This window comes from Danio aesculapii, chromosome 6, assembly GCF_903798145.1.
Source record: "Danio aesculapii chromosome 6, fDanAes4.1, whole genome shotgun sequence".
Taxonomy (NCBI): Eukaryota; Metazoa; Chordata; class Actinopteri; order Cypriniformes; family Danionidae; genus Danio; species Danio aesculapii.
The window spans coordinates 34,781,672-34,809,151 of record NC_079440.1 but is presented as its reverse complement, the minus strand read 5'-3'; the positions used below and the strand labels follow the sequence as shown (position 1 = coordinate 34,809,151).

Here is a 27,480-nt window from a genome sequence, read left to right as displayed (position 1 = left end):
AAATTGGTGAGAGACATTCTAAGTCGATCTCTCACTTTTTTATGTTGTAGTGCTGTATTTATACCAAAGTAATTGCAGTGTACTGAGTGTGAGATGGGACGCACATATTAGGAATGTATGTATTTTGTGTTGGCCACTCTTTGTATAACCCTGAGTTACTTTTTGGTTGGCCATCTGTTTGTTTCTAATGAGTCTCCTGTTTTTTGTTACTGTAGACTAGTCCAGTAAAAAGAAAGAAGAAATGCCTGCATGTGTTTAGTGTTTTTCCTTATTGCAAACACAACAGTAATCTAGTAGTAATTGTGTTGCTTAGGCTTTTTCGGGGTTAATTATTTTGATCTCCCATTGCAATAGAGAAAGGCTGAGAAATCTCTGTAGACTGATGGCATTTCATGCCGTTCAGCCTTATAATCTTAAAATATGAGCAAAATCCCCTGTTTTGTCAACACTTTAGACATTGCGCTAGAGAATCATTCAAATACTAGCTCTAAAGGGATGTTGGTGAGGTAACAACAGTTTCTGCTGATCTGATGTCAGCTGCAAATGTGAATGAATAGTGGAAGAAAGAAGTTTCTTACACAATAGGATTCTTAGACTCTTCGTATTTGATTTTCTTTTTTATGTACACGATTATGCTTTCGAACTGTATTATAAATGCAAAATCACACTCGAAGTAGTGCGATGTGGCTGTATATCGTCACTGGGACACTAAGGCACTCAGGCTGCAGCCTCGTGCCAACGCACGGCTCCCACTAGTGCCGATATACAGCCACATTGCACTGCTACGAGTGTGATATTGTTCAATTATGCTTTGTATATTCTAACCCACTTGCATTTTTACATTTTGAAAATACTTCATTCTATAAGCGTTTCTTCATGGGAACCAAAAAAATTGTCCTCATGGATTAAAATTTAAAGGTATTGCTATACTTGTGGGGACACAAATACACACACTGTAATGAAACTTGAAGAGATGTGCTACTTTATTGTTTATAATTTGGAATTTTTTTGTGTTTTATTTTTAATATGGTTTGATTTTGTTGAATGAACTAAGTTATGGCTGAGGACTTTAACTATGACACAGAGTTTACTGAGTTTATCAGATATATGATGTGTATAGAACGTCAAATAGACAGATTAGACAGACTTTATATGTGTAGTCATTCATTTCTGTTTATTTGATGACTAGTCTAGTTTTGGCCTGTTGTTAGATGTCTATTGGATTTACACTGACAGCCCAAGTTTAGCCTTGTTTTAGCCAAGATGACTATGTTCAGACATCTATTAGACATCTTTTAAAAACAAAAAATGCTTGCTGGGTAGATGTGGAATGCTAGGGGAATGCTAGGTTCACAGATTGCCCCATTTATGAATTTTAGCTCCTGGTTTAAGGGAGAGTAAGTTTATACGGTGGATTATGATACTATATTTGGTGATGGATCTATAGAATGTGAGCAATAAATGAATCATGAATCATCAAAGAGCTGACCATTTTTTAACCAGGATGCTACACACTATCCCCCTCAGCCATTTGCATTTTTACATTTTTAAAATACTTCTTTCTATGAGCCGTTTCTTTATGGGAACCAAAATAATTACCTCACAAGATCATAATGTACTGGTATTGCTATACTTGTGGGGACATTTTGTCCCTACAACATGAAAAATACAAGGTACACACACATACACACACACACTGAACAAATGTACAATACTGCACACTCATTAAATGATGCCTTCCTTTAATTTTCCTGAAGGCCTCAGAGAAACAGCACTGTTTTCATGCATCAGGAAGCTCTCCTCTCTAAAGAATTACATTAAGCAAGATCTTATGTGCATTCGCAGACACTAAACATCTAGTCCCTCTCTCACACACGCAAAAACAAATGCATATTACTCTCATTAGATGCTTCCTCAGTAGCTCCAGAAAAACAACACTATTTCCATGCAACAGAAATAAGATCGATGCTCAATATTGATTCTCATTTATTTACAAATGTCAAACATGTTCTGAGCTGTCACAGTTAAAGACATGAAAACCAGGCTTATCCACATTTTAAACACACTTTAAACACCTACTTGCTCTCAAAAAATACACACACACACAAACACTTGTACAGCTATTTTTACGGGGACTTCCCATCGGCGTAATGCTTTTCATACTTTGTATATTCTATTCCCCTCAGCCATTTGCATTTTTACATTTTTAAAATACTTCATTCTATGAGCCACTTCTTCATGGAAACTAAAACAAATGTCCTCACAAGATCTAAATTTACTGGTATTCCTATACCTGTGGGGACATTTTGTCCCTACAACATGAGAAATACAAGGTACACACAAATACACACACAGACTGAACAAATGTACAATACATTCATTAGATGATACCTTCCTTTAATTTTCCTGGAGGCCTCAGAAAAACATTGCTGTTTTCATGCATCAGGAAGCGCTCCTCTCTAAAGAATTACATCAAGTAAGATCTTATGTGCATTCGCAAACACTAAACATCTAGTCCCTCTCTCACACACGCAAAAACAAATGCATATTACTCTCAATTAGATGCTGCCTTCCTCAGAAGCTCCAGAAAAACAACACTATTTCCATGCAACAGAAATAAGACAATGCTCAATATTGATTGTCATTTATTTACAAATGTCAAACATGTTCTGAGCATTGACAATCAAACACACTGTCAAACACAGAGCCAGGCTAATCCACATATAAACAGACACCTTCCCAGCCAACAATTTTACTTTCTAAAACATTCCCTTAACATTCCTGTTAAGTTATATAACGTTTTTTATTATGTTCTGAGAACATTCCCTGTTAGCTGTTTAATGAATCTAAAAAATGCACACATACACAAAACCAATGTATACTATACTCATTATAAGCTGCTTTACTATCCATCTTCCTGGAGGCTCCAGAGAATTAGCATTATTTCCATGCATCAACGGATATGCTGTTTTGATGATAATTTACAAATGGCAAATAATGTGTCTTCTGAGATGTCAGAGTGAAACACATGCTGAGAAATAGGTTAGTCCACATTGATATAAAGTCTAAACACCTAGTCGCTCTCAAAAAACACACACACACACACAGAAAGCAAATGCATAATATTCTCTCATTAGATGCTGCCTACCTTGGAGGCTTCAGGAAAACAGCATTATTTCCATGCATCAGGAAGCTCTTCTCAAAACATACTCAAAGAATTACATTAAGCAAGGTCTTACATCACACACACTAAACACCTAGTCGCTCTCACACACATGCACAAAACAAATGGCCAATACTCTCATTCGAAGCTGTCATTATCCTATCTTCCAGGAGGTTCCAAGAAAAAGCATATTTCCATGTATCTCCTCATTACATACTCAAAGATTTACATTACCCAAGGACTTGTATGCATTCACAGTAACTAAACACCTAGTCACTCTCAAAAATGCATTCATAACAAACACACATACATACTCTCATTGGATGTTGCCTTCTTTGGAAAAGAAAACCAGAAATACAGCATTATTTCCATGCTTTAGGAAGCATTCCTCACAACGTACTCAAAGAATTACATTAAGCAAGGTCTTACATGCATTCATAATGGAGAGGAGATGAGCTGGTTATATGTCTGAGTATTAAAAAAAAGAGGCTGGCAGTTATTCCTGCACTGCAGTAATAGCTGCAACAGAGCCATTTACAAACCTAGCGACACAGTCCAAGCACACATGGATTGCATAGACAAGAAGAAACAGAGCGCAATGACAGGCTGAGATTCTCACCTGCTACATGGCTTCCAGAGCCGGAGAGAGAGTGTGCATCATCGGGAGAGATGGAAAGCGATAGAGAGGCAGAAAGAGAAAGAGAGGAAGACAAATATAGGGAGAGGGAGAAACAGAGACGGAGCCCCACAGTGACAGACTGAGAGAGAAAGCAAAAGAGAGAGGAGAGAGATAGAGGGAGAGAGAAGGGGGAGGAAAGGAATTCCTCTTACCTAGCATGTGCTGTGAATCCTGCCCCCCTCCCTGTCTACCAAAAACATGCAACACCCCTCCCTTTCTTTCTTTGAACTTCAACCTGATAATGCAAGAGGGGAAAAAAGAGGGAGATGTATTTGATTGGTAAGATGAAAAAGTTAATTCAGGTAAAAATAAATGAATAAATAGAATAAAATAAATCTAAAATGCTTTTATTATATTAAAAAACAACATGAAAAAGTTTGGTGTGGGTAAAAAATATATATTATGATTTTTATCTATCTTATGCTCACAAAATATTACATTTGTTCAATCACAAATACATTGAAAACAGTAATTAATTCATTCATTTTCCTTCGGCTTAGTCCCTTTATTCATCACCCATACACCCTCACATTCACACACATGCACTATGGCCAATTTATGTAATGTAATGTAATTTGTATATATATAGTGCATTTATAGTGTATAACCATACAATCAAAGAGCTTCACAATCATGGGGGGGGGGTCTCTCCACACCACCACCAGTGTGCAGCATCCACTTGCATGATGCAATGGCAACCACAGAATAAAGGCGCCAGTGGTCTCATACACTAGCTACTGGTGTAGTGGAGAGATAGTGATGGAGCCAATTTGGTAGATGGGGATGATTGGGAGGCCATAATGGGTAAGGGTCGATAGAGGGAATGGGCCAGGACATCGGGGTTACACCTTACACTTTACGAGAAGTGTCATGGGATTTTTAATGACCACACAGAGTTAGGACCTGAGCTTAACGTCTTATCCTACACTGAAAAAAAATATTCAAAGCTGATTCCTTGGATTTACTCAATTTTTTTACGTTAAGTGGTTGTATACTATGTATTTGGGCTGAATTTAAACAAACAAATTAAGTTGAACATTGTTAAATTTAATTTATTTGTTTAAATTCAACACAAATAAATTGTTTTTTCAGTGTAAAGCTGGCGCTCACTGACAGTATCCCCTTCACTTTACTGGAGCATTAGGACTCACAGGGTTGAGCACCCTCTGCTGGCTTCACTAACATTACTTCTAACAGCAACCTAGTTTTCCCATGTGGTCTGACCAGGTTCATCCCTGCTTATTTTCAGTGAGTAACCGGTCTTGGGCTAGAGGGTGATATGGCTGTGGCTGGATGATGTGGCTGTGAATTTAGCTTATTCAATTCACCTATACACCGCATGTCTTTGGACTGTGGGGGAAACCGGAGCACCTGAAGGAAACCCATGTGAACATGGGGAGAGCAAACTCCACATAGAAACGACAACTGGTCCACCCGGGACTCAAACCAGCAACCTACTTGCTGTGAATCGACAGTGCTAACCACTGAGTGACCGTGTCACCCAAAAACAGTAATATTATGACATATTCTGAAATATTAGCTCAGTTATAATGAATATAAATGAATTTAGCATAATTTAAGTGTATAAAATATATTTAGTTTTACTTATTTATTTAATTAACTCCATTAGATTTTTGTCACAATGATCGAAATAATTTTAATGTAGATTAATTGCTCAAACAACATTTTCTAACCATGACCAATGTTGAAAATACTTGTGCAGTTTAAGATTTTGATGGAAATTGTGATATGTTTGTAATGAATATGTTTGTTTGTGCATGTTTGTTATAATACTTTGATGAATATAAAGGTTAAAAGAACAGTGCTTATTTAAAATTGAAATCCTTTGTAATTGTACATATATTTTACTGTCAGTTTTGATGACAGATTTGAACATTCTCAAAATATGCATAAACATCTGATATATGATCATACCTATATACACACACATCAGTGCTCAGCATATATAAGTACACCCCTCATCTTTTAAATTCATATTTTTAATAGGAAGCTATACAATATTATATTTGTGCATGTACATTATATTAGTCAGTACTGAAGCCAAATCTGGAGCTTATCTAACAAAATAACTTACAATAACAGTCGAAAAACTAGTACACCCAAATTTATATGTATAGAAAAATATTAAATACAAATTTTACAAAAGAGGAAAAATCAAGAGATGCAAAAATTTGAAAAATGTAGTTGAAATTTTGTAGGTTGTACTTTTTTGTTTCATTATTTTGCTTGAATTTAATTGTTTTATCTTTCAGTTTCTAAATATGTTTGGAGACTAAAATATTATTTTATTAAATATATCTGTTTAATAAATCTGTTTTGTTCAAATGCACCAAAATACACTGCCTATATTCACTGAGAAATGGATCCAAATATTCATTTTCAAAATTGGGTGTACTCAATTACGCTGAGCACTGTATAATTGCATAACTGTATTCAAAATGGTTGAAGATTGATATGTTTATTACATATGAAATCCAAACAAGACCTTGTATGTTGCTAAGTATTTGCATATATTGCCATGTATTTATCAAAACACATTTTAAGCAGAAAATTTTTATGTTAATGTAAATACATTTACTCTCTGATTTAAACCATGAATTCAATTAATCTAACAAAATATATGCTTCAATTGTATTTGACACAAGAATATAAAACATCATACATATTCACTGTATAACTTGTAGTTAAGTAATATATGTATAATATGTTTAACATATCTTGCCAAGGACATTCAAGTTTTTCTACTCGAAAACAAGACAAAAACATTGCTTAAGATAGGTTAAAATGAGTTTTGCAGTGCACACCAGATGCAATGTATTTGGCTATTGTGGATATTAGTCCTAAAGGAACACAAACATGCAAAACACAAGAAAAAAGCAGCAAAGATGAGTCAGAAAAGTGAAAAAACAGCCTTCATACTCTTTAAAAGGTTCAGTTGGCCGCTGTAGAAACTCCCTCTGCCCTCCTCTTGACACACAACATCTGAGAGCTGAACTGATGATGGCCGCTTCCTCCAGTGAAATGACCCATGCAGAGGAGCTCTCTTACTTTCCCTCTTTCTATGGTGTCATTTTTTACACTCTTTCTCCTCTTCAATAACTCGTATAACCTCACAGTAATACTCTATTCTTAAACAAGAGTTAAAGTGTAGGTCCTCTCTCTCTCTCTCTCTCCCAAGTGTTATGTCAGAACTGTGGGGATCCCAACATGAGCTGTCTAATCATTTGTACTGGGTGGAGGTTAACCATTAACAATGCTACTCCAGATCTCCACCTCAACTTATCTTCTCAGAACACCCGGGCTTTAGTCAGGGGTGCCAGTTGACAAAAAAATCATTATACAAAAATCATTATTGACTTAATTAAGTAGTGCAACCCATATGACCGAGACAAGTAACAAAAAATATTCTGTTTAAAGAATGAACTGCCATCTTTTTCCATGTACTGAAATTGTATTAATCCTACGGCTTCAAAATGTCAGGAAAACATTACAAAGAGTGGTTTCGATGAGTCATGTGCTGCATTCCAAATCTTTTGAAGCTAAAAAGAGGACACAGTTAATAGGGCCAGGGACTTATTGGAGCTCAAATTAATGCCCAGAATGCCATTAAAGACCATTGAACATGATATTGGCCAGTGAAACGCACTTCATCCAGGTTAACAAAAATTTTAATATCATCAAATTAAATTAAATAATATTCTGGCTCTTCCTAGCTTTGTATATTGCAGTAAATGGTGGCCAAGTTTTAAAAGCTCAGACCGAATTACATTTATGATAAATGGATGCAACACTTTTTGAAGTTTTGAAAACTCAGGACACCATTAATTGTCAATGCAAACGTGGCATAAGATTATATAACTCTAACTATGTTATGTTTATCTGATAAAGAAAAGGCATATACACTTAGGATGGCTTGAGGGCAAGTAAATACAATTCATAATAAATTCATCATTCTTTTTTTCTTTTTTTTTATCGTATAATGTTTTTACAATCTCATTCGTACAGTTTAGTGCCATATGCTCATTCCCAATGACAGTTGATTGTAGGGGTGGGGTTTGGTTTTTTAAAAATCCTACATTTTTTGATCGACTGAATTAGCCACTAAACTGACAAAATGTAAAATAGTTTTGTTTCCTCGTAAGATCAGACTATAAACACAAGTACAATAATTATGTCAACTCTGTTACTGTGATATTTCAGTGAAATCCTCATTTACTTGTAAAAAATATATGATGAAATGCATAAAATTTTCTTTTAGACTTGTCATGTGATATCTGGTCTGAGATTGGCATCTTGAGCTAAAGCACAAAATGGTGGAAATGTCTGTCCTTGTTTTAAAATGTGTAACAATAAGTTAAACAACAATTAGTAATAGAATCAACACGGGGGGTGGGGGGTGAAGGCATGGAGGTAACGGTTTTTATATTTATAGACAAAAAATGGGTTGTTTAATGTTATTATTATTAGCAGTATTACTTATTATATGCATATTTATATCTGTTTAAATAAAATCAAGTTTAGATTTGTCCACCTGTCGGGTTTTGCAGACGTATGCATCACTATATGGGGCATAGAAATAGGAATTAAGTGTGTTTAGACATAACTCACATGACCACACTTCGTTATTACTGTCCATTTATTTGTTTGCTGGAAATTAGAACTGAATTTAGAAATGGTTTTGAAACAAATCTTTGAGCTAAACAAACAAAGCTAAATATGCAGGCTAATGGATGTCTTCAGTGGTGTGAGTTTCCACCGCTTTCTTACTTCACGAAAGTAAATGAGTAAAGTAAAGAGTAAAGTAAACTAAAGAGAAAGTAAAGAAGCCAAATGGAGGAGGCTCAATCTTTTTCCTCACGCTGCAGATGCTCTGTTTCACTGTTTTCTCGCTAGTGAAGCATTTAGTTTTTACACTTACAAAGTCCGCCATGTAAACAGCAAATGCGCCATGGTACAACACAACTGACTCTTAAAGGGAATGGGAGATGAGACCCTGATTGGTTTAATGCATGTTATGCTCAAAACACACCCATAACTCATTAAGAGAATAAGCACAACCCTGTTAGACCATGCGCCGCAGCACAAACTATTTTTCAACCCTTAAAATGGAAAAAGTGCATTCAGAAATGCCCTTAATGCTTTTGCGCCATGCGCTTTAGACTTTGTACCTAGATCGTTAAAATAGAGCCCACCATATTGTTAGTCTAGATAAACCATTACTTTAATCAAACATATAAAATCATAAAAATAGACTACTACTGTATTCATCATTGCATTTTACATTGAAATACATTTCTATAAAACACAGACACACTGGCACATACAGTAGAGTGACATTTCAAAGAAAATGCTATACTTTGCATTTGAACGTGCCTGAGATGACCTGAAAGATAAGCCTGCTTGTATTCTTGTCACACATTCAGCTATAGAGTTCTCCTTTTGGCTTTTTCATTTTGGAGCGAACAAACTGAAATGGCCCCTTAAGGAGGAAGCCATTCAACTCTGCGGCGTGCTTGAGAGGCCTGTCTAATCAGTGAATTGAGCTGGCCCTGCGATGACCATATTTCACCTGGGTCCAGAGTGACTCATCGTCCAGTGTCAGAGCCTAGATTAAAAGCAGACTTGAAGAGAGATGAGGAGGCGTCGAGTGCTCAGCCTATCTAGTGTACACTGGCAGTCAAATGCACCCTGCAGCAATAAAGTGCTCTTCCTACTTCAGTCGACAGTGGTCTTGCAGACACTAATAAAAGCGAGCACTCAGACACGCATACAAAACACTCGCCCACGTGTTCACACTCTCTCTGATACTTATACAGACAGGGGATCTCACTTTCACGCTTCCATAAACACAGGCGGGATGTTAAAAATCATTTTTAGATTTACTGAGAAGATTTTTTAGTGTTTATTATGCATTGTGAGTTTTGGGTGATCTTCAAAAGCTGGCATGAAATGGAAGTTGCGATTAGGGCTGTAAAATATATTGGAAATGATAGGTATTGGAGAAATAGCATAAGTAATATCTGTTTTGCAGAGAGGTGTGACACATTTGTTTTACTTTGTTTGTCAAAAATTTGTGTCTTGCATGCATAGGTTATTTATCCAAATTAGACCAATCAGATGGGGCCTCCCCAGTAGGCACTATTATACTATTACCTAGACCAGGCCTAAGAGCAGAGAGTGGAAAATAAATTCTAATGCCGGGAGTAGGGGAGAGAGGGGCACTTTTTGGTTTTGGCCAAATAATGAACAAAGTAATGGGGTTAGACAAACAATATTGCTTTACCAACAACACACAAGCCTCACCTATGAATAAGCACTGAAAGTATGATCGGCGGACTTATGGTTTCTGTGCAGTATTGCCAAAAGTTCCAGGAGGAAAAATGTTACTATTTACCCCACCTGAGGGGCCAATTGTAAAAAATAGAGGGTTAGGTGGTAACACGTGCTTATAAAGTCAGATTTCACACATTTAATTTAAATTCTGTTTACTTTACATAGTATATTTCCTCAGTACTTAACTAAATTTTTTTATTTTACATAGCACAGCATGTTTATATATTTATCTATTGGATTAACACATCCGGATGTATTTGCATTATTTTCCATTATTATAAAATGTATTTATTTGCATTATTAGCAATAAAAAAATTCAATTTTTCTACACTTTGTTTTACTCTCTATTGTCAGCACTTTGGTCAACTGTGTTGTTTTAAAGTGCTTTATAAATAAAATCGAATTGAATTTACTTGAATAAAATAATTTCTATTAAAAAACATTTTTATTTAAAAAATTCTCAACATTACACTCAAAATTCAACAATTATTTTGTTTAATTAGTGTCCAATAATGTGTGGTTTATTTCTAACACCCTGTTACAACTAACCCCGCTGTGTCTTGTTTTCCCTCAAAACTGGCTAGCAGTAACTGTGTGTCTTTCAAAATGATTCCATCTTTTACAAGACAATTATCACAACAATACAAGATTTTACTTACATACTTTCACAGATTAAAAAAAAATATATATATTTATTTATTTATATAAAAAATATTTATATAAAAAAATAAAAATAAAAAATATTTTTATGCTGCAAAAATGGTTTGTCCTGTATTTCTTATACAAATTTCGCAAACGTTTTCAATAATTAGCAGGACGACACCTGCTGACACTGTGATGAAAATTTCGGAAGCATGCCACGATTAACCCTGAGCAAATACCTTAAAACTTCGTGTTACATTATACCCTGCGTTACTTTGTGCCCCACGCTCCCCTACAGAAAAATTAGTTAAATGACAACAGTGAATCAGAATATCTGCCAAGGTTTTCAGTCAGTAGCTGTGTTTTAAAGTCTTATGTTGGCACATTGACATTTTTTAGGCTGAATTAATTTACAATTAGATATTAGAAAAAATGTACTACTCATTTATTAGTATGATCATTATATAATAAATGACCAGTGTTGGGGTAACGCATTACAAGTAACGTGAGTTGTGTAACAATATTACTTTCCTAAGTATAAAGTAATGAATTACTTAAAAAATGAAGTTATAATATTTGAGTTGCTTTTTTAAAAAAATGTAACGTGAGTTACTTTTTAGTTTAATTAATTCGCTTTAAAAAAAATAAACTGCTGAATTAAAATTAACATAGTCACACATTCAATGAGAGAATTTGCTGCCTGTGTGAACAGACAAAACAAAAATGTCAGGCAAGAGCCTTACATTTCTGCAACGGAAGTATTCTCATTATTTTGTACACATCAAAGAAAAGCTAAAGGGGGTTGTCTCAGTGGACAGTGATTTTACTTAACTAATGAGACAAAAAAATACAAAAGTAGCAAACACGTTGCTTTAAACTTTCATTAATCTGTATATACAGCATGTATAGGTAAGATAAATAAGGGTGTAGGTTATACATTGCTTTGTTAATTGCAGAGCTCCTTCACAAAAAAGAACAGAAAAACAAAACCTGCAAGTTCTGAAAGAGATCAAGCCTCAGCGAGATAAGAAAAAGTAAAAAGTAACTCAAAATGTAGCACATTAGTGGCCATAAAAAGCAACTGGTTACTTTTTTGGGGAGTGATTTAATATTGTAACGGAGTACTTTTAAAAGTAACCTTCTTTAACACTGTAAATGATTTTTAAATAGTCAATATAAATAGTGTTTAACAAAAATACATAGTTGCTACTTTAATTTCTATCATGGCAAATCATGATGTTGCTGGAAATCATTGCTGCCTTGCAATTTGCATACAGAAATCAAATTTAGTCTCAAAATAATAAGTCTCAAAAAATAGAAGCCTCAAATCATTAATTGTTGAAAAATAATACTCCAAAATATTGGGTTGATTTGATAGTTACAAACAAAAATTAAGTACAGTGTGTACACTTTAATTGCTAGTTTTATCCACAACACACCGAACTTTACAAAAACAATTCAATAAGAACTCCAAACTGTACATTTACATGTGATCATTTGGCAGAAGCTTTCATTAAAAGTGACAAACAGAACAAAAGAATTTATCCAAGCAACAAAAGAACAGTTCTGTGTTCTCAGTTAGGCTAATGCAATACACAAATAATAAATACATCAGCCAGTTTAATGTACAATAGTGTTTTTGTTAGAAGGTCAGATTAAGTTTTATTATAATTTACTAATTTACTTATTTTTAAGTATTAAAAATTCATTTTATTTACTTCTTTTTCATTTTTTTTAATAAATGATGGACAGTACAATGTTTCTGTCTTACACAAACCTTATTAAAGTGAAACTGCATCTCTTAAACATGAATAAAAGTAGGGAGGGTCTTATTTTGGTCTATGGGGAGTTTATTAGCTAGATTGTGAATTAATTAATCATTCATAATAATATTTTAATTTTTCAATAAATAATAAAATTGTCAGTTTTGCATTTAAGTACATTTTAAGCAGCTTATTAAAAGCCTATTTGCTCCTGTCTGTTTAATTTTCACTGTCTATTGGCTGAATTAGATGACTGAGACCCCTTACTTTTTACACACAAGATGGCACTCAGTCAAATACACACAGAGAGAGAGAGAGAGAGAGAGAGAGAGCGAGAGAGAGAGAGAGAGAGCGAGAGAGAGAGAGAGAGAGCACATAAGTAATCTATATCAGTGTTCATAAAATAGGTCACATAAATACCTCATGCCAAAACACAGCCATCTTTATCAACCATAAAAGCTGACAACTTTACACAGTGCAGAGCTGTGTACACACACTTGAGAAACTTATAGCTCTATCTGTTATTTCAAGTCCGGTAAGGCTGCAGGATATCATATCTGGCCTAACATATGTCAAACTCACATATTTGCACATTTTACAGCATATTTTTCCATGTATAGTGTTAACAGTCTGCCCATGGGCCGCCCAGAGTTATAGCTCTGAAATATTTTAGGCTTAGTACTTTAAGTAAGGCAGAAATTAGGATCACATTTTCTGTTCACTATTTTAGTATCATATAAATGTAGCCATAAATGTCTTTTAAAACAAATTAATTAATGATTGGTTGTAAAAAAAAAAAAAAAAAAGTCGAGACTAAAGAAGTAATTTTAGGGATTGTTTTAACAATGTTTCAATTATGATGGGGTATGAAAACCAACAGAACCAATTGCTATTTATTGTTTTGGCAAAAAAAAAAATTATAATAATTTTTTAATACATGTAATTTTGTTTTCTGAACTATTCATTTAATACATAATAGGTAACAGTTGTGTATTTAATTCTCCTAAATACTGAATGATTATGAAAAACAACAATAAATCAATATGCGGTGTAATGGAGGATGCCAAATGTAGGATAAATCTGCATAATTCCTGTGCGAATATTACTATTAATGTTAATGCAGTAAGTAACAATGGTAAGTAATTTAAGCCAAGATCAATTTTTTTTTCTCTAGCTGAAAAAGCAGCCTTGTATACAGAATAGTGACATTTAGTGCACATGGAAAAAAAAACACACAAAATAAACACTTGCAGCTACCCTGAAGGATTTTCATTGCCAAATACAGTATAGGAAATGGCTACTTGTCTGATAAGATTTAATCAGGCTAGAATGCTTGTTCTTATTTTTCCAGTATTTATTATCTTTTACTGAGAGAATAACAAGGTTTTTCAGGCAGAATCAAATTAGAGACACATGTTACTCGCGGTTCAGCTATGCTGATTTTAAATAAACACATTATATGTTCTCCAAACTTCAACATTAACAAATGAAATCATTTTAAACTGGCCAAATTAAGACAAAGAAAAAGAACTAATTTAATGATACATCCCTCGCATAATTTAATTACATCTTATTTTTAGACCTGCAAAATTCTTAATTTAAATGCAAAATAATCGCAAAAAACGTAAATAATCTCACAAAACATCCAATTCCAAACCATATAATCAAATTAGATTTATTTCAGTTTGCAATTTATTGTTTTACATGATTAACAGACATTGCATACGCAGCGCATGTGATGGATTTAAGTGTCTCTCGAAAAATGACGTCTCACCTGCGCCCTCACAATCCTAACATTACACGGAAAGGGGGCTTGGGGAGTTTTCAGCTTGTGCAGTAAGCAGACGTGGATGAAACGTGAGTAATTTACATGTGAAGTCAAAGCAAAGATGAGATTTAGACATCCTGTGGCGCGAATTGGGCGTTTTGTGCATTCGACATGCTTCAGACTGCAAAAGAAAGTGGGAAACATCTAACAAATGGAGTTTTACAGCAATCCATATTTTATGTGTATTACGGTCTGAGAAGCTCTAACGCATGTTCTTTGTGTGAGGTACATGATGTCATATGTTCCGGGAAGTGAAATCTGAGAGAGAGAAAGTAAGATTGTGGATAAAAATAAGAGTTATACAATCTTCCTTAATCTTGTCTCTACAGCCACAAATGAGTCATTTTAAATCGGAAAAAAAAAACAATCACAAAAAACACGTGAAAAACTAGGGGGTCTGTTATATATTTTTATCACATTACTAAAGTATAAGGCAAATAACAAGCAAGCAATAACATATATATGCTAAATGCTAAGTCTGCAGAATAAAACAGCGATGATAAATGGATGACTATTCTGCTTGGACTATTTAGATGTGATTTCTGATAAATTAACAAACCATTTATTCACATAACTTTATTACAATCAAGGGGAGTTATTTTAAACTGACCAAATTAAGTGGACTCAAAGTGGAAAGGATCAAATTTATTCATTCATACGAGCTAGCTAATGAGCTATAATACAGGCATCCACACTTATTAACATGCTAAATGTTTTTTAAAGTAAAGCAGCAAATTCATGTGACTGAATCCATTACAATTTCAGTGGCAATTTCAGATTTTCAGAAATTCTGAATGCTACAATACGTCATAAAATGTGTTCACTGGGGTTAAAGACAACAAATTAGCCAAGTGTTAAGAAAGAAACGCCCAATGTGATTTGGAGGACAAGCTCTAACTCTTAGATGCAAGATGTATTGTTAGATTATGGGTGGGCTGAACAGTGGGTGGGGTGTCGTTTCCAAAGGGTGGGGTGCCAACCTCATGATTATTTCAGCTGACATTTTCCACTTGGACTACATTTACATTTGTGGAAATTGTTATCTACAGTACCACAGTGCAATGGAAAGTGGCAATCAGATACACACTATCAACACCCATCCTGCTCAGCCATAATGCATTCATTAACACTTGAGGTGTATTGTTCCATTCAATCGTAATTGCCCTGCGAAGTGGATTTAACAGGGTAATCTGCCATCTTAAGTGAGGTTCCAATCAAAAGGGATGAAACTGAGAGTATTACAAACAGCACTGATAAAATGTATCCACCAGTCATTGTGAATAAATCCAATACTAAATGATTCATTGCACATCTTTAATTTGATACACAGATGACACAAGATGACAAAGGAGAGCATTCCAGATGCAAAAGTTTTTTGGTCCCCTTCACCCTTCAAAAGATTCAATTGTGGATGTGAAAAGGATTAGGGCATACAGGGATGAGTCCTTCAGAGTGGAACACAGCCTAAAGCAAACATGGTGGAAATGATTTGAGGTTGCAGGGTTTTTAATGAGTTTAATTAGTTCCTGTTGTGGTTTACTATATACTCTGACCGGCCACTTTATTAGGTACACCTCTCCAACTGCTTGTTACATGGCAGCAATTCAATGGATTTAGGCATGTAGACATGCTTAAGACGATCTGATGCAGCTCAAACCGAGCATCAGAATGAGGAGGTAAGGCGATTTAAGTGACTTTGAACGTGGGATGGTTGTTGGTGCCAGACAGGCTGGTTTGAGTATTTCAGAAGCTGCTGATCTACTAGAATTTTCACGCACAAGCATCTCTAGGGTTTACAGAAAATTGTCTGAAAAAGAGAAAATGTCCAGTGAGTGGCAGTTCTGTGGGCGCGAATGCCTTGTTGATGCCAGAGGTGAGAGGAGAATGGCCAGACTGGTTCCAGCTGATAGAAAGGCAACAGTAATTCACATAACCCCTCGTTACAACCGAGGTATGCAGAAGAGCCTCTCTGAACGTAGAACACGTCAAACCTTGAGGCAGATGAGCTACAGCAGCAGAAGACTACACCAGGTGCCACTCCTGTCAGCTAAGAACAGGAAACTGAGGCTACAATTCACACAGGCTCACCAAAATTGGACAATAGAAGATTGGAAAAATGTTGTCTGGTCTGACGAGTCTCGATTTCTGCTGCGGATGGTAGGGTCAGAATTTGGTGTCAACAACATGAAAACATGGATCCATCCTGCCTTGTATGGATGTGCAGTCGCCAAATCTGCAGCAACTGCATGATGCTATCATGTCAATATGGACCCAAATCTCTGGGGAATATTTCCAGTATCTTGTTGAATCCAACCTGGACCAACCAAGGTGTGTGGTCGATGAGTGTACATGTTATAAAGTGTGCAAGAATAACAGTTATAGCACAATTTGTGCTTATGGTTGATTTTAGCACTTCACATTAGTTACCCTAAAGCGTTATATGAAAGTATGGTCATTTAAATTATATTCATTTACAGAGTTCTGTTCGGTTTTCATATGCTAAGCTGGATAAAATGCTCAGTTCATGTTTTGACTGTGTGTGATGCAAGGTGTTTCAACACATTTTGCCTGGTGAGTGAAGTGAACAAACACATTTATCCTGCTTCCAGGGAGAGAGAAAAAACTGTGTCAATTGCAAAGCAGCTTTGGTTACAAAAAATCAAGTAACCGACTTCAAGTGACTCAACTTTCTGTAGAAACTGAAAAACGTGTTAAATGCAGTGACAACACACTGAGCCGTGAATGCCCTCCGCTGGCTTCAACCCACAATCCTGTATCAAATTCTGCTCTCTTCTTAAGGCCTCACTGCACACTGGCATCTGTGTCATGTGGCTCTCTCAAGGCATGAGAGGAACTGAAGTTAATGCTCACACAATGTGAAGCGAGCTATGTGAGCATCGCTGCAGATTAGATTACAAATTACGGCATTACTCATCATCTGCTGTAAACCTCAAACCCCCTTATTGGGTGGAGCAAGGGCGACCAAACTCTTCCACAGATCAAATACTTCCACATCAGAAAATAGCATCAAATGTGTTTCTGTTTACTGAGAATCAGTAAATTAGACATCTTACTGGATTGGAGGAAAGTAAAATGACCTTTTGACCTTTTTATTTAATCTGTAAACTTTTTATTGCATTGCAGTATTCCTTTTTTGTCATTTTATCCTGCTGTTGCCCAATTGTACACTTTTGACATAAGATTTAACATAAGATGTAAGTTTTGAGAACATTATAGAATACTCTCAAACTAAAATAAAAAGTAAGAACCAAAAATACTGTTATAAATTAAAAATAAGTAGACAATTTTACAATACATAAAGCGGGGAAAGAAATAAAAGAGAGGAATGCACGGTTAAATCAAGTGTTATTGTTTTGGCTGGAATTTACTGAAAATTAGCATTAATTAAAAATAAAAATTAGGCTTTAACTAAAAATGCAATCTCTAAATCATCATACATCACAGTAAATCCTGTTTTTACATATCATAAGGTCTCAACTGGCAGATTCAAGCAAATACCAAATAATACCAATCTTTTGGGCAGCAGTTTGGTTGGTAGCTTCACCAAATATCAGTAAACACAGCTGATCACATATATTTATTTACAGCAGGTTTATTCAAACAAGGGTAATATAACAAGCTTAATATAAACATAATATAATTAAACTCATGAGATTATTCTTACAGAGCAGCATTTAGGCATGGGACGATTAACGTTTTCAAGGTATACCGCAGCTAAGGAATGTTAATATTTTAAAACCACCACAAGTTTTCTGCTATTCCATTCCTAAGGTATGTGAAAGATTTTTTATTTACTTTTTTGTTTGTTTGTTTGTTTGTTAGGACACCATTATCTTCAACAGAAAAGATAACCAAAGATGCCGTATTAAATTGTAAAGGAGTCAGTGTTTTAGAAAGTAATGAAGACAGCAGAAGTCAATGATTCATTTAAATTGTTTAGCCTGACATGTCTATTCATTCATTCATTTTCTTTTCGGCTTAGTCCCTTTATTAATCTGGGGTCGCCACAGCGGAATGAACTGCTAATTTATCCAACATAAGTTTTTATGCAGCGGATGCCCTTCCAGCTGCAACCCATCACTGGGAAACAACCATACACACTCATTCAAACACATACACTACAGACAATTTAGCTTAACCATTTCACCTGTACCACATGTCTTTGGACTTGTGAGGGAAACCGGAGCACCCGGAGGAACCCATGCGAATGCAGGGAGAACATGCAAACTCCACACAGAAATGCCAACTGACCCAGCCCAGGCTCGAACTACCTACTGTGCCACCGCATCGCCCACCTGACATGTTTACTACTCCAAAATATTTTAAATGTTTCTCAAAATAAAATATATTGTGTTCAAAGGTGAAAAAGTTTGTGTGTTTTACCCAAACATTTAAAAAGTACATACTTTAGAGCAGTAATCACAACACCGTGAAACCATGATATTTTTATCCAAGGTTATCGTACTGTTAGAATCATATACCGGCCCATGCCTAGTAGCATTATAACACTAAAGCTATAGGACATCTTGAATCAGAAGAATTAACCAAAAGAAACTGGATCTCAGGAGCAAGGTTATTTTAGTAAATGAAAACTAAAACTATTGGACAAAAAAATAAAAATTCACAATAAATGAAAATCTTAAACTAAACTAAACTGTAACAGCAGTCTTAAAAACGCAGCTAAAATAAAATACTAATTAGCAAAAATAAATAATCATTTTCAGAATTAATAAGCACTTATTCTGTAATGGAAAATAGGACCTGCGGCTATTTAGAAAAAACCTGTAGATGTGCTTTTACAGACAAACACTTCTGTCAAGTGCAAAATTATATACAGAAAACATATTTTAAAAAAACATATTTGCCAAAACTAGAAATGTTTAACTTCATATACAATACGACCTCTAATATGAGGAAGATTTTCAGAATTCTACACAATTTTTACTTTTATTTGTTGCATTTGCATGGTTTTAGATTAAGTGTTTGTTTAAATATTCTTGTATTTTGATTACTGCTAACACTAAACTGTTCTGTGAACTCTGTTAAACTAGAATTACCAAAACTAAAACTTTGATTAAATTAAAATACTGTATAAATTAAAATAGAATAAATTAAAATACTATATAAAAATATTTATAATAATAAAAACTAAACTAAAATTAACAAAACCATTAATGAAACTATAACTAAAACTAAACTGAAATGTTGAGCAAATGTAAAAAAAAGTATCAAAATAAGGCTAATTTAAAAATGCAAAACTCTAATAATCTGCTTAAGGAATGACTGGTGGATATAGGGAGTAGGAAAGATGAGTAAAAACCAATCAGGGACTGTTTTACAGCAGGAGAGAGTTTCACTCCACAGACTGCCACAGAATTGAAACACACTGGAAAGTCAGTGCTAACGCATCAGGATCTTATTACATTTTACTTATCCATAACATGTTTACTATGCAGGATTTCTCTTCATTTTATTTATCAGCAATTGTTCTGAGTGAAACAATGTCAACCTGTATTCTCATCACAGATTATTGTTACTGGAAGAAAATTTGCTGATAAATTAAAAAAAAAACTTATCACAACATAAGTTCAAAGAATGCTCTTTGTTAGCTGGAATGAAGCCATTGGAAAATTCTGGAATGCTTATTTAAAGGGATAGTTCACCCACATATTTAATAAGAAAATAGAACGATATTTTTAACAATGCTGCTTATCCCTTTAACAAACATATACTGACCTGTCTGATTATCTGAAAAAACTTCATTTGTGTTCAGCAGAGGAAGAATTTATGCATTCAAGTTTGTAAAAGATGACAAAAAGTGCATTTTGGGGTGAACTATTTCTTTAAGGAGAGCAGACCCTCAAGGAGTGGAAAGAGAAAAAAAAGAACTCTAGCATGTGACTAACACAGACAAGCACACACACACAAAAAAACAAGAGATATGAACTGGAATAACCACAACTCACAAAGAGCAAGAGAGCTATTAAGAGAATAGAGACACAGGCATACTTTTGGAGAAAGAAGGAGAGAGAAAGTCGGATAAAAGATGTGCGATTCTTAGGTAACATGAAATAAAGCAGGGAGCAAAGTGGGAATGTAAAAGTGTGCTTGTGAGAATGGTTGGAGCTGAGGGAGGAGTGTGTGATATAGTGAGCTTGAACGGGTTTCCTGGGGAAGACTGCAGTGTGAGAAAGACTGATAAGAACCTCAGGCTGTTTGTGTTCGAACTGGCATGTCTGGAGCAGAGCAGAATACAGACTAATGGAAGTCTGGGGAAGTGAAAGAGACCACAACAATAAAACTGTGCAGCCCTGTCAAAAGAGTATCTCACATAGGTTTAGTCATATGTAATTGTCATAGAAAAGAGGTTACTCACTAAAATGACGTAGCATGGTTTAGATTCATAGACTCATAAAAGATATATTGCATAACTTTGTTATTGCATGAAATCCCTATGTGCATAGCTAATGTGGTAACCAATGTTAAAGAGATGGTTTATAAATTATGGCCAGCAGCAACTCTCACATGGATGCCCACTGAAGCTAAGCAGGGCTGCGCCCAGTCAGTACCTGGATGGGAAACCACATGCTGCCAGAAGTGGTGCTAGTGAGACCAGCAGGGGGTGCTCAACCAGCAGTCTGTATGGGCCCTAACACCCCAGTATAGTGAAGGGGACTCCATACTGCTCAGTGCGTGCCATCTTTCAGATGAGACGTTAAAACGAGGACCTGACTCTCTGTGGTCGTTAAATATCCCAGGATATCCTTTGAAAAAACCTGGCATCCTGTCCATCATGGCCTCCTAACCATCCCCATATCATAATTAGTTATATCACTCTGTCTCCTCTCCACCAATCAGCTGATGTGTGGTGTGCCATTTTTTTGGAACCGATGCGATCTAGATACCAAAATTCGGAGTATCGACCAATTCAGATCCGATCGCGATACTGTGCCATTTTTTTTTTATGTTTTTTTAAATTAACATACAGTTTCTATAGTTGTGGTGATAAACTCAAATAATATATCTTCTTTAGTAAAAATAACAGCCCTATAGGCCTACTGTATATGACAGATGACACAATCTAACTATAACAATGATGCTTGCTATAAACTATGGGCTACATTATTTGAGTATTAATTATGACATTGATCTGATCTCTTGTGGTCCAGCTTATGTTTCCTTTTTTAATATTAAGATTTTTCTTTGCAATCAGTAATAGGCTACCACTATTGACCCTAATCATTGGTAAAATAATCAACCTTTTAGCAAAGCCTGATATTTTCCTGCAGGTTTGAAGCAGACTAAACTAAACCGTCTGAGGCCAGTTTTACTTAATAAACATTCCCTCGCCTAAACTCGCAGCGAGTGAGACGGAGAAACTGAAATCATGTCTGAAAAGTTATTTTTTTTTTGTCTAAAAAATTATCTTTTGGAAACAAATTTCCCTTGCTATAATTTGCTGGTTATTTTAATGTATTCTACAAATGTTATCTACAAAATAAACAAGAATATTTGAAGTGAAGTTCAAAACAAGGGACGCTTACGCTTCAGTGCACAAACTGACAAACTGGTCTGTTAAATAAAATATTAATATAAATAAAATGACAGTGAAATATGCAGTTTCAGAGTAGCCTATATTAGGCTAAATAATTTTCTGTTGATGACAATTCATATGCGCCGGGCCGTCCGTTTCACTTTTAAAAATTTGATCAACTACGTTAATCACAATGAGCCAGGCTTTAAAAACTATTCGCAGCACTTAAAGTATTCCCCTCGGAAGAATAAGCTCAGTCGAAAGGATGAAAGTACAGAAACTTATTGTGAGAATAATCTTACGGAGCAGCGCATGTCGCATCTGAGCAGCCTGCGGTGCCTGAATGAAGCGCTTAAATCACTGACACAGCGGGCAGCCCTCCGGGATACAGACTCTTCTGAAACAGCAGCACAAAGGGGAGAACTCAGTGCACTGAGGATCTGGCCAATGTATTATTGAGCATTTCTCATTTAAAGTTTCAGGTAGGCCTACTTTGTGTGTGAAGAGCCAGCCTGATCTCACGAGAAAACGTAAGTATTTTATTTTTTGTCAGTTTAGTGGCTAATTCGTACGAATTCGTACAAGTTCAGTCGTACGAAATTGTATGATTTTAAAAAGGAGGCGTGGCACCTAACCCCACCCCTAAACCCAACCGTCATTGGGGGATGAGCAAATCGTACTAAATTGTACGAATCAGATTTGTATGAATTCGTACGAATAAGCCACTAAATCAAAAAGTTACGAATTGCCGTGAGATTGTGTTGGAAGAGCAGGTAATAACCCTCTACTCCAGTGTTGTGAATGCGATCTGCTAAACTAACAGACACAGCGCAACATGATTTAGAAACAGCAATGATCTCCATGTTGCAGGCCAAAGTGAAGCCATTTAATGCAAAGCTAAATGCAATTCTCCACCGATTACTTAAATTAACAGGAACAGATAGTCTTGGAGAGTTTTCGTGTTGTCATGAATGCGACACGCAGTTTGAATTGTGGATGAATAGAGAATAATTGACAGGCGCAGCGGAGGGATATAGTAGCCTGCATGAAAATTGGTAAAATATTGGTGTGCGTGAAGTCCAGAGACTGCTGTGTACACTATGATGTTATATGAAATTTTCATATTTTCACTTTAATATGTGATATGACTAAAAAGTGGTCATAAAAAAACATTTTCTCAATTCAAATGAGTAGCGGCCTGGACCGGGAAACACCATTCCATACGTTATGACTTAACAAGCGGATTCAATGCAGTGCTACATTCTGATTATAACTGTACTTTAAGACAGTGTTTCTCAAACACGTTCCTGGAGGACCACCAACACTGCATGTTTTGGATGTCTCTTTTGTCTGTTACACCCATTACAGGTGTTTCAGTCTCTGCTAATGAGCTGATGATCTGAATCAGGTGTGTTTGTTTAAGGAGACATGGGAAATGTGCAGAGCTGATGGTCCTCCTGGAACGTGGTTGAGAATCACTGCCTTAAGAGACCGTTCACCTCAAAATTAAGTTTTTCTGGATACATATTCTGCATATATAGCAACTACCTTCATTTCAAGATGGAAACACATGACATTGAGGTGGCTTAATATACTAAATTAAATTTATATACTATACTAAATATAATCAGTACATAAAATCCTTAATTACAAAATAGCTGTTATTTTTGCCACAATTTTAACATGTGAAAAATGAGTAAATATGCATACACTAAAAAAAATACTGGAATCCACATAATCGATTTGTATTTGGATGACATTAAGATAAAGGAATTAAGTTAACTTATTAGTTTATACAAATTTAAGTGGATTGAACATAAAACATTAAGTTGTCCCCCAAAAAACTAAAGAATTGTGTTGTTTCAGCTTTTTTTTTTTTAGATAAGAGGCTTAAACAAACATCAAACATCACTTTTTAAAGTGTATAATATGCAACAATTAGATGTTTCAACTCAAATTTGGGTCAAATGTTCTTACGTTCTTTTCAAGATGACAACACATGACATTAAGGTTGCTTAATATACCTAATTAAATTAATATACTAAACTAAATATAATCAGTACATAAAATGCTTAGTTACAAAGCGCATGTCATATGTAACATGTGTTTCTGCAGATGTGTAAAGCGCAGATCGCTTTGAAAATGTTTAAACATGAACCTTTTTAAAACCTTTTTTATTTTTGGCTACATCGTTGTCATGTAAACTTTGCTTAAATTGTGCACTTTTAAAAGGTGTGCTTTTATCCTTGCTCCCAAAACCTACCCCTCATTAGGGCTTGAGCAAATCAAACTAAACTGAATGAATGGGATCGTACAAATTCATACGAATAACCACTAAATGTAAGGGTTATAAATTACTGTGAGATAGTGTTGGACTGACTGGTCTGAGTGTTTCAGAAATGACAGATCTACTAGGAGTTGTACGTACTAACACCTATAGAGTTTCCAGAGAATGGTCTGAAAATGAGAAACTATCTAATGAGTAGGCCCACACGGAATTGCGCGTGCAGAATTCTGCAGATTCTCCACAGATTTTTAGCCCATCATTAATTCAGTTTATTTACTTGAGTAAATGTGAGGAAATCTATATTTATTCAATTTTAAAATTAATTACAGAAATATTATTGATCAATATGAAAATATTCTTCTGATTTATTTACAATACAGTTTGTAAAGTAATATTTTCTATCTTTTAGTAGAGATATTATATGAGAGACTTGCTTTGTTTACCAAATAAAGTGGATCTCATTGGATTTGCATTTTAAACATTAAATAAAAATTAAAAAGATATTTTTTTTTATTTTATATATTAAGGTTTTAGTTAGGATACTCCCAAAATAATTCAGCAGAAATCTAGTTTTTAGCAAAATTCTCTGCAGAAATAGCAAAAAACATCCGCAGATTCCGTCTGGCCCTACTAATGAGCTATACAGTTCTGTGAACAAAAACCAGAGAAGAATTGCTGAACTGAGTCAGCTACCAACAGGACACTGAGACAATTCAAACAGCATTGGAACAACAACCAGGTGCGTAAGCTAGGACGTTTTTCACTTTTGGGTGAATTAATCCTTGAAAATCTGTTTTTTTTACACAAATGCTGTATACTTGCTGTATAATTGTTTGACTGACAAACAGAGAAGGCAGAAAGAAGAATAAAGATACTGTAAGAAGAAACAGCCTCTCTCTGTTGTCTCCTAAATGGACAAGATCTGTTTTGTGTGAACAAGGCACATTCTGGAAATTTGTGGATCTGCTGCTGGGGGCTGTTTGTGCTCTGCTGCTGAGGATGTGGCCAAATTGCTCCCACTATCAATAATGATGAGGTTCCCAGCCAGGCATATGTGTGTCTGTGTGTGTAAGTGGGGGGGGGGTGTATGACTCAACGGAACACAGGGGATCAGAATATGTGCAGCAGATTAACCCTGTTTTTACTTTGCTGTTGTCAGCTGTATTTCACCATCTATTTCAGTCAAGATTATTATTTTGTAAATTTCTAATTAAAAATCAATTAAATCATACAGCCCAACAGAGACATGACTGTTTTAATTAACATGTTTTAGATTGAAAGCATGCAGTTATTTTTGGGACAATTTCTCTTTGTGAAATATGAGTAAATTTGCATACACTGTAAAAAAATGCTGGAATCCACATCATTGATTTGTGCTTGGACGACATGAAGGAATGAAGTTAACTTATTAGTTTTTACAAATTTAACTGAATTGAACATAAAACATTTACGTTGCCCCCCCAAAAAAACTAAAGAATTGTGCTGTTTCAGCTCATTTTAAATAAGTAGTTTGAACAAACATCAAGCATCATTATTTTTGAGCGTATAATATGCAATAATTGGTTGTTCCAATTCAAATCTGGATCAAATATGGACAACCCCAACCACAAATATAATTGTGGACTTACATTGGAGGTAAAGCAAATCAGCATTTGTTCAGTGTGGATCTGATCCAAATGAATAGAGGCAAAGCACAAATGGTTATATTTTCCTTGGTGTGAACAAGATTTTGGTTGGCAAACTGTATTGTGTAATAATGTAAATAAACCCATAGTACAAGCTATTTCATGTCATTCTCTGTCATATCATTAATTTATTTTCACTATCCTGAGGCAAAATCTGTAGCACATGACTATGCACAGCCTAAAAAACAAAAAGCTAGACAGTGTTAGACAGTTTGGTAAAATAAACAGATATGGACTTATCCACCCTTAGGGAATTCCTTTTTGTTTATGCTAGGTTTTTTTTTTTTCAATGAAATTAATTAATCTTGAACAGTAACAAAATATTATGTTTAGAGGATAACTATTTTAATGGATCCCATATGGGTAAACAAAGATGTGCTTTATTATATTTATCTATTCAGATGAAAAACATACATGAGCTGATGGGCTCCAGGTTACTCAGCATAAACAGAGACCATCTATAGCCCTCTAATCAACATAATGACACACAGACAAACAAATAGACAAAATGATAAGTCAAAAAGTAGGCTTTTGAAAGAAATATAAAACATTTGGGCAGCATAAAGTGTTTTGTGTGGTACAGTATTGATGGGATACGTGCTATGCTGCTATGCTATATTTGTCCTTGATTGACTTTCGGTCATGTCATCACGGTGAGAACAAGAGCAATTTAAAGGCATGCACAATGCAATTCACCATAAAATTCAATGTTTGTTTATAATATTCACTTAATAAAGGAAGAAAAAACATCATGTCAAAATGTCTTAAGTCCCACAGACTAAAAGAAAGTGATATAAGTTATAAATGACATTGAGGTAAATTTGTTTAAAGCTGAATGAATAAATCAAATTTTTGATTAAACAATTTCTTTAAAGGCACTGTCCACCCCCTTCCCAAAACACAAAAATTGTCATCATTTACTCAAGCTTAACTTGCCACAAACCCCTTTGAGTTTCTTTCTTCTTTTAAACACAACGGATGATGTTTTGAAAAAGGTTGAAAACCTGTAACCATTGACTTTCATTGTTTTACCTACTATTGATGTCAATAGTTACTGGTTTCCAGCGTTCTTCAAAACATCTTTGTTTGTGTTCAAATTAAAGAAACTAATAAAACTTGATTTTACCCTGCAGGCACAGGACATAAAAATTATGTCATATTGACGTTGTACCCCAACGTACCCCAACGTACCCCAATGTCATGGGGACGTTGGATTCCATTTGGAAATGAAAATCGGGTTGACGTCAGAACCCAACGTCAGGCCGGCGTCAATGTCCAATCTAAAATCAACCAAATATCAACATCTGATCATGTTAAACCTTGACGTTGTGTGGACGTTACCACGATGACATCTGTCAGAAGTTGGATTTTGGTCACTTTCCAAAACAACCTAAAATCAACCAAATATCTACATAATTTGACATCGTTATTGAACGTAAAAATAAGATTGTCCTTAGATGCTGGCTAGACATTAATTTTGGTCACCTGACGTCATGACCTAAATTCAACCTTATATTAACATCT

At 35.1% G+C, this 27,480-nt stretch overlaps 1 protein-coding gene across 3 annotated transcripts in view; it reads right to left on the bottom strand.

Moving 5' to 3' along the window:
- The window catches only part of kank4 (KN motif and ankyrin repeat domains 4), a 97,914-nt gene that overhangs the window by 39,811 nt on the left and 30,623 nt on the right, over positions 1–27,480 (bottom strand). Inside the window, exon 2 of one of the 3 annotated variants that reach the window (XM_056460069.1) lies at positions 3,995–4,077. The exons of 1 other annotated variant lie outside the window; for it this stretch is intronic. The gene's annotated coding sequence lies outside the window, so the exon portion shown is untranslated. Of the gene's footprint in view, positions 1–3,782; positions 3,922–3,994; positions 4,078–27,480 lie in introns of those variants that run through there. One more of the 3 variants, XM_056460070.1, reaches the window with a different exon arrangement.